Source organism: Eubalaena glacialis, chromosome 7, assembly GCF_028564815.1.
Source record: "Eubalaena glacialis isolate mEubGla1 chromosome 7, mEubGla1.1.hap2.+ XY, whole genome shotgun sequence".
Classification (NCBI taxonomy): Eukaryota; Metazoa; Chordata; class Mammalia; order Artiodactyla; family Balaenidae; genus Eubalaena; species Eubalaena glacialis.
Genome location: NC_083722.1, coordinates 45,856,980 through 45,864,769, shown reverse-complemented (window position 1 = coordinate 45,864,769; position 7,790 = coordinate 45,856,980). Strand labels below are relative to the sequence as shown.

The window sequence follows — 7,790 nt, the reverse complement described above, 5'->3', positions numbered from 1 at the left end:
AATAGATAACTAGTGGGAAGCAGCTGCATAGCACAGAGAGATCAGCTCAGTGCTTTGTGACCACCTAGAGGGGTGGGATAGGGAGGGTGGGAGGGAGACACAAGAGGGAGGGGATATGGGGATATATGTATGCAATCGCCAATTCACTTTGTTATACAGCAGAAACTAACACAACACTGTAAAGCAATTATACTCCAGTAAAGATGTTATAAATAAATAAATAAATAAAGCTACTAGTAAATTTAAAAAAAAGAGAGAGATCTGAGCAGAAAGTAGGTCAAAGGACCATGGAAGCACTGCTGTGTGGCAAATGGAATGTACTTGTTTGCAGAGTCGTGGCACCTAACAGAATCTGATCAGGCATTGTATGAAGACAAGGACACACTGGCACTGTGGCCTGTCCAGTTAGTGTGGAGAAACAGTCCTGGCGTGGCCAAGAGTTCATAGGTGTGGACCCGAAAGTAATCTCGCTGAGCCTGGATTAGGTTGGCTGGCAGCATCTTGTGTCTGTATCCATCATAGAAGGAAAGAGCAGTGGTGCAGCAGAGCATGGGAATGCCTGTCTGGACACCAGTACTGATTGCCCGCCATCGGGAGTCCTGGCAGTTTCCACAGCCGACTTAAAGAAGTCATCTAGTAGTAGATTCGGAAGTCCTGGGTTTCGATCAAATGCATCTTTTATCTTTCCTAGGAATACACTCCTGCTGATGCAGCACCCCCTCCACATCAGGGCAATGCCACCATAGTTGAGCGTCCAGCCAAATTCAGTGGCTGCCTGTCTTAGCAACATAAAGCCCTGAGCATAAGTGATGATCTTAGAAGCATAGAGGGCCTTTCGAATGCCCTCCAGGAATGATTCCTTATCTCCTTCAAACTGGATCTTTTGAGGTCCCTTCAGCTTTCTGCTGGCTTGGATCTTCTCGTCCTTCAGAGATGATAAGCATCGAGCAAAGACCGCTTCTCTGATGAGGGTGACAGGGACACTGTACTCCAGGGCCGAGATGGCGGTCCACTTCCTGGTGCCCTTCTGCCCCCACACTGTCCCTGATCTTTGGCAGCAGGTATTTGCCATCGGTATCTTGGAACTTTAAAATATTGGCTGTGATTTCAATCAGGAATGACTCTAGCCCTATCCTATTCCATCCCTCAAAGGCCTTTGCCATCTCCTCATGCTCCACTCCCAGGACGTTTTTCATCAGGTGGTAGGCCTCGCAGATCAGCTGCATGTCTCCATACTCTATCCTGTTATGTACCATCTTCACAATGTGTCCTGCCCACTCATCTCCCACCCAGTCACAACAGGGTCCTCCAGTCCCCACTTTCACAGCAATGCCTTGGAAGATTGCCTTGATGTGGGGCCAAGCCTCCTTATTCCCTCCCTGCATAAATGATGGGCCATACCACGCCCCTTCCTCTCCACCACTAACTCCACTCCCCACAAACAAGATTCTCTTGGCCTTGGGGTCTCAACACTGTCTTGTGGTATCCCTGTATTTAGAATTTCCTCCATTGATGATGATGTCACCAGTGTCCAACAAGGGTACCAGTTTTTCAATAAAATCGACAGCCAGGACAGTCTTCACAAGCAGGATGATTCACCAAGGCTTCTTCAGCTTGGAGACCATCTCCTCCAAGGAGTGAGCACCAACCACCTTGGTGCCCTTCGCCTCATTGGCCAAGAAATCATCAACTTTGGAGACTATCCTATTAACAGCACAGACCACAAGGCCGTGGTCTTTCATATTCAAAATTAAGTTCTGGCCCATGACAGCCAGTCCAATCAGGGCAATATCAGCTTGGGCCATTGCGGTGGCAGCAGAGTGGGCTGGAACAGGGAGAGGCGAGGTGCGGATGACCCCCTTTAGGTATATTTTTGATATATTTTTTTCATTCCTTCATAATTTTGAAAGCATTTTTATTGAGAGACTGAATATACAAGTGGACAATGCCCAGACCATATATAAAAATAAAACTCTGACATAGAGAACAGACTTGCGGTTGCCAGTGGGGAGATGGGGGCGGGGAGGGTGATTCAGAATTTGGGATTAGCAGATGCAAACTATTATATATAGAATGAATAAACAACAAGGTCCTACCGTATAGCACAGGGAACTATACTGAATATCTTGTGATAAACCATAACAGAAAAGAATATAAGAAAAGAATGCATATATGTGTATAAATGAGTCACTTTGCTTTACAGCAGAAATTAACACAACATTGTAAATCAACTACACTTCAATAAAATAAATAAATAAATAAATAAAATAAAACTCTGACCCAAAATCTGTGGCAACCAGCCTAGGAAATGAAGCCATTATCTACAGAGCCAGGAAACCAGCCTACTATCTACAAGTCAGACTTGTAGGTCAGATCACTGTCTCTAACAAAAAATCCAGGAAGATCAAACAATAAACCCTTAAAAAAAATTGGCCCAAAATGGCCAGAATTTGATTAACAACTGACAGCTTCTCTAAGTCTTGTTCCCACTTTCAATTTAGTGCCAACCAGAGAAAGCCAAATACACACCTAACCAATCACATGGGATGCCCTGCCTCTAGCAAGCCCCCCTACAGATTTCCAACACCCCAGTCTCCAATTAGAGCACGCCTGAAACCTTCCCTTTTTTCCAGTAAAAAGCTTTCCCGTTCCTCTGCCTGCCTTTGAGTTTCTGGCAAAACCAAGTGATGGTGGCTGACTCCCTTGCTATAGAAACATGTGAATAAATAGCATTTCCTTATTCTCATCTGTGTGGTCTTTGTTTATTTCCACATTATTTATAGACTTCTAGAATCCAGGGCTACTCAGAAGCCTGATAACGGTGTGACTTTTTAAAAAAAAATAGATTTGTTGGGATATAATTCACACATATCATACAAGTCACCCATTTAAAATGTACAGTTCAATGGCTTTTAGTATAATCACAGAGCTGTGCAACCATCCCCACAAAAATTTTAGAATATTTTCTTCCCCTCAAAAGAAATCTGTACCCATTAAAGTCACTCTCCCTTTTCCCCCAACCTCCACTTCCCTAGGCAACCACTAATCTCCTCTCTGTCTCTATAGATTTGCCTAATCTCCTCATTTCATATAAAGGGAATCTTAAATATGTGGTCTTTTGTGACTGACTTCTTTCATTTAGGAAAATATCTCCAAGGCTCATCCCTGTTGAAACACATGTCAGTACTTCATTCCTTTTTATGCCCAGATAATATTTCATTGCATGGATGCACTACATTTTATTTATCCCTTCATGAGTTAGGGTGTTTCCACTTTGGGGCTATTAATAATACCACTATGAACTTTATTTACAGCTTTTTGTGTGAATATTTGTTTTCATTTCTCTTGGCTAGATACCTAGGAGTGGAATTGTTGGGTCATATGTATGGTAACAACGTTTAACCTTCAGAGAAGCTATCAGACTGTTTTCCAAGGCAGTACACCACTCTCCATCCCAACAGCAATGTATGAGGGTTTCAATCCATCCACATTCTCACCAACATTTTTTATCATCTGTCTTTTTGACTAGCCATCCTAGTGGCTGTTAGGTGGTATCCCATGGCTGTTTTGGTTTGGATTTCCCTGATGGCTAATGATTATTGAGCATCTTTTCATGTGCTTATTGGTCATTTGTTTACTTTCTTGTTCATTAAAATCCTTTGTCCATTTTGTAAATTGAGTTATTTGTCTTTTTATTGTTGAGTTGTAAGGTGACCTGTTTTTTAACTTTGTTCTTTTCTTTCTGGAAACTTCAGCATTCTGAATTTTCACAATAACATGTCCAGGCAAACATCTTTTCTTCCTTTTGCTGGGCACCTGGTAGGCCCTTCCAACCTAGAGACTCATGCTTTTGTTCAGCGTTGCCTCCTTTATCATTTCTCTGATGGTTTATTACCCTCTTCTTTCTCTTTCAGGGACTTCCATTTTTAGGTAGCAAATCTTGAATTTATCCATATGTCTTTAATCTTTATTCTCATATTTTCCTTTCTTGTTTTTGGTCCTTTTTATTCTTTTTCTAGATTTGCTTAATTTCTTTCTGTACTCTTTGACTGAGTTTTTCCATTGGTTACATTTTTATGTGTTCCTTTTTTACAGCATATTGCTCTTATTTAATAAATGTAATATCTCTCTAAAAGATCTCTAAAGATACCAGGTATAGAGAGAATTTTAAAGTTCTCTTCTGTTTTCTGGATTAATCATTCCCTCTTTGGCCATTGTTGCTAATTATTAACATTGCTCTTTCTTTTTGACATTCCTCATTTGTCTGGTCATCCTTTAATGCCTGTTTGAATTTAAGGTTAAGACAGTAGAAAATCTAGCAGAGGTCTTTGTACTGATGAACAAAAGTTTACCAACTTGCAGGTTTCATCTTCTGTTGAATCAGTGGCAAGTCAGCTGTTGTGAAAGGCTGAGATGTTGAAGGCTTCACTCTAGAAGGTCAGTTCCCACATAAAACACCTGGTTTTACCAAACAGTCCTTTACATTCCTGTAGATATGAAGTCTCCATTCTTGTTTTTATTGTTGTAAGTAAACATAACATAAAATTTACCACTTTACCCATTTTTAAGTGTACAGTTCAGTGGCATTAAGTACATTTATATTGTTGTGCAACTATCACCACCAACCATCTCCAGAACAATTTCATCTTCCCAAATTGAAACTCTGTGCCCATTAAACACTAACTTCCCATTCCCACATCTCCCCAGACTGTTCTACTTTCTGTGTGCATTATTATTTACTTATGGTCTTTTTTTACTTTTATGAATTTTATTTTATTTTTTATATAGCAGGTTCTTATTAGTTATCTATTTTACGCATATTACTGTATATATGTCAATCCCAATCTCCCAATTCATCCCACCACCACCACCCCACCACCACTTTCCACCCTTGGTGTTCATACATTTGTTCTCTATATCTGTGTCTCTATTTTTGCCTGGCAAACTGGTTCATCTCTACCATTTTTCTAGATTTCACATATATGTGTTAATATGCGATACTTAACTCTGGATGACAGTCTCTAGGTCCATCCACATCTCTACAAATGACTCAATTTCGTTCCTTTTTATGGCTGAGTAATATTTCATTGTATATATGTACCACATCTTCTTTATCCATTCATCTGTTGATGGGCATTTAGGTTGCTTCCATGACCTGACTATTGTAAATAGTCCTGCCATGAACACTAGGGTGCATGTGTCTTTTTTAATTATGGTTTTCTTTAGGTATATGCCCAGGAGTAGAATTGCTGGGTCATATGGTAATTCTATTTTTAGCTTTTTAAGGAACCTCCATACTGTTCTCCATAGCGGCTGTATCAATTTACATTCCTGCCAACAGTGCAAGAGGGTTCCCTTTTCTCCACACCCTCTCCAGCATTTGTTGTTTGTAGATTTTCTGATGATGCCCATTCTAACATGTGTGAGGAGATGCCTCATTGTAGTTTTGATTTGCATTTCTCTAATAATTAGTGATGTTGAGCATCTTTTCATGTGCCTTTTGGCAATCTGTATGTTTTCTTTGGAGAGATGTCTATTTAGGTCTTCTGCCCATTTTTGGATTGGGTTGTTTGTTTTTTTTAATATTGAGCTGCATGAGCTGTTTATATATTTTGGAGATTAATCCTTTGTCCGTTGATTCATTTGCAAATATTATCTCCCATTCTGAGGGTTAATTTTTCATCTTGTTTACAGTTTCCTTTGCTGTGCAAAAGCTTTTAAGTTTCATTAGGTTCCATTTGTTTATTTTTGTTTTTACTTCCATTACTCTAGGAGGTAGGTCAAAAAAGATCTTGCTGTGATTTAAGTCAAAGGGTGTTCTTCCTATGTTTTCCTCTAAGAGTTTTATAGTGTCCGGTCTTACATTTAGGTCTTTAATCCATTTTGAGTTTATTTTTGTGTATGGTGTTAGGAAGAGTTCTAATTTCATTCTTTTACATGTAGCTGTCCAGTTTTCCCAGCACCACTTATTGAACAGACTGTCTTTTCTCCACTGTATATCCTTGCCTCCTTTGTCATAGATTAGTTGACCATAGGTGCGTGGGTTTATCTCTGGACTTTCTATTCTGTTCCATTGATCTATATTTCTGTTTTTGTGCCTGTATCATATTGTCTTGATTACTGTAGCTTTGTAGTATAGTTTGAAGTCAGGAAGCCTGATTCCTCCAGCTGTATTTTTCTCCCTCAAGATTGCTTTGGCTATTCGGGGTCTTTTGTGTCTCCATACACATTTTAAGATTTTTTGTTCTAGTTCTGTAAAAAATGCCATTGATAATCTGAGAGGGATTCCATTGAATCTGTGGATTGCTTTGGGTAGTCTAGTCATTTTCACAATATTGATTCTTCCAATCCAAGAACATAGTATATCTCTCCATCTGTTTGTGTCATCTTTGATTACTTTCATCAGTGTCTTATAGTTTTCTGAGTACAGGTCTTTCACTTCCTTAGGTAAGTTTATTCCTAGGTACTTTATTCTTTTTGTTGCAATGGTGAATGGAATTGTTTCCTTAATTTCTCTTTCTGATCTTTCATTGTTAGTGTATAAGAATGCAAGAGATTTCTGTGCAGTAATTTTGTATCTTGCTATTTTACCAGGTTCATTGATTAGCTCTAGTAGTTTTCTGGTGGCATCTTTAGGAATCTCAATGTATGGTATCATGTCATCTGCAAACAGTGACAGTTTTACTTCCTTTCCAATTTCGATTCCTTTTATTTCTTTTTCTTCTCTGATTGCCATGGCTAGGACTTCCAAATCTATGTTGAATAATAGTGGCAAGAGTGGACATCTTTGTCTTGTTCCTGATCTTAGAGGAAATGCTTTCAGTTTTTCACCATTGAGAATGATGTTTGCTGTGGGCTTGTCATATATGTTCTTTATTATGTTGAGGTAGGTTCCCTCTGTGCCCACTTTCTGGGGAGTTTTTATCATAAACGGGTGTTGAATTTTGTCAAAATCTCTTTCTGCATCTATTGAGATGATCATATGGTTTTTATTCTTCAATTTGTTAATATGGTGTATCACATTGGTTGATTTGCATATATTGAAGATAGCGTACATCTCTGGGATAAATTCCACTTGATCATGGTGTATGACCCTTTTACTGTGTTTTTGGACTCTGTTTGCTAGTATTTTGTTGAGGATTTTTGCATCTATATTCATCAGTGATATTGGTCTGTAATTTTCTTTTTTTATAGTATCTTTGTCTGGTTTTGGTATCAGGGTGATGGTGGCCTTGTAGAATGAGTTTGGGAGTATTCCTTCCTCTGCAATTTTTTGGAAGAGTTTGAGAAGGGTGGGTATTAGTTCTTCTCTCCATGTTTGATAGAATTCACCTGTGACGCCATCTGGTCCTGGACTTTTGTTTGTTGGAAGATTTTTAATCACAGTTTCAATTTCATTACTTGTTATTAGTCGGTTCATATTTTCTATTTCTTCATTTTTCAGTGTTGGAAGGTTATACCTCTCTAAGAATTTGTCCATTTCTTCCAGGTTGTCCATTTTATTGGCATAAAGTTGCTTGTAGTCGTCCCTTATGATGCTTTGTATTTCTGCGATGTCTGTTGTAACTTCTTCTTTTTCATTGCTAATTTTATTGATTTGAGTCCTCTCCCTTTTTTTCTTTATGAGTCTGGCTAAAGGTTTATCAATTTTCTTTATCTTCTCAAAGAACCAGCTTTTAGTTTTATTGATCTTTTCTATTGTTTTCTTTGTTTCTATTTCATTTATTTCTGCTCTGATCTTTATGATTTCTTTCCTTTTACTAACTTTGGGTTTTATCTGTTTTTCCTTC

The 7,790-nt window shown here is 38.7% G+C and overlaps 1 pseudogene; it reads right to left on the bottom strand.

Annotated features, from left to right (window-relative positions):
• Positions 1 to 356: 356 nt before the first annotated feature.
• On the bottom strand, positions 357 to 1,805 carry LOC133094575 (6-phosphogluconate dehydrogenase, decarboxylating-like; annotated as a pseudogene).
• Positions 1,806 to 7,790: the final 5,985 nt, after the last annotated feature.